At 73.8% G+C, this 390-nt stretch overlaps 1 protein-coding gene across 1 annotated transcript in view; it reads right to left on the bottom strand.

Moving 5' to 3' along the window:
- Window positions 1–390, bottom strand: part of RDH10 (retinol dehydrogenase 10) — a gene marked incomplete at its 5' end in the record, with an annotated part of 62,864 nt that overhangs the window by 61,714 nt on the left and 760 nt on the right. The window lies entirely within an intron of this gene.

Genomic DNA, 390 nt, shown 5'->3' with positions numbered 1-390 from the left:
GCCCCCTCCGAGCTGCTCGGCTGCTGCCTCAGCTGGCGTGTTCGCCCCGCCCCCTCCAAACGCTGCCTCAGCGGCCTGTGGGGCGCCCCAGTAGAAGGCGCTTGGCGGTAGGGGGCGCGGCGCCCCCTGGCGGGGACCGTGCGGTCGGGTGAAATGGGGTCTGTAAGCTGGAGCAAGCGGGCTACATGTCTGTCCCAGGATGCAGAGCGGCGCGCGGCGCCTGCAGTGAGGCAGGAGCTTGCAGGGACTGCGCGTCCCAGCGGGCAGCACGGCCACCGGGAGCCGGGGGCAGGTGCATGCCGGGAGTTGTAGTCCTCCCGGGCGGGTCAGGCAGGCTCTGCCGCCTGTCGCGTCCACAGCAGCGGGCGGGGCCGAGGCCCGCGCACGACC

Source organism: Gavialis gangeticus, unplaced genomic scaffold (genome assembly GCF_001723915.1).
Source record: "Gavialis gangeticus isolate Ggan-Ray unplaced genomic scaffold, GavGan_comp1, whole genome shotgun sequence".
In the NCBI taxonomy this organism is placed as follows: Eukaryota; Metazoa; Chordata; order Crocodylia; family Gavialidae; genus Gavialis; species Gavialis gangeticus.
Note: the sequence above shows the minus strand (reverse complement) of the source record. Positions and strands in the feature narration are given on the sequence as shown.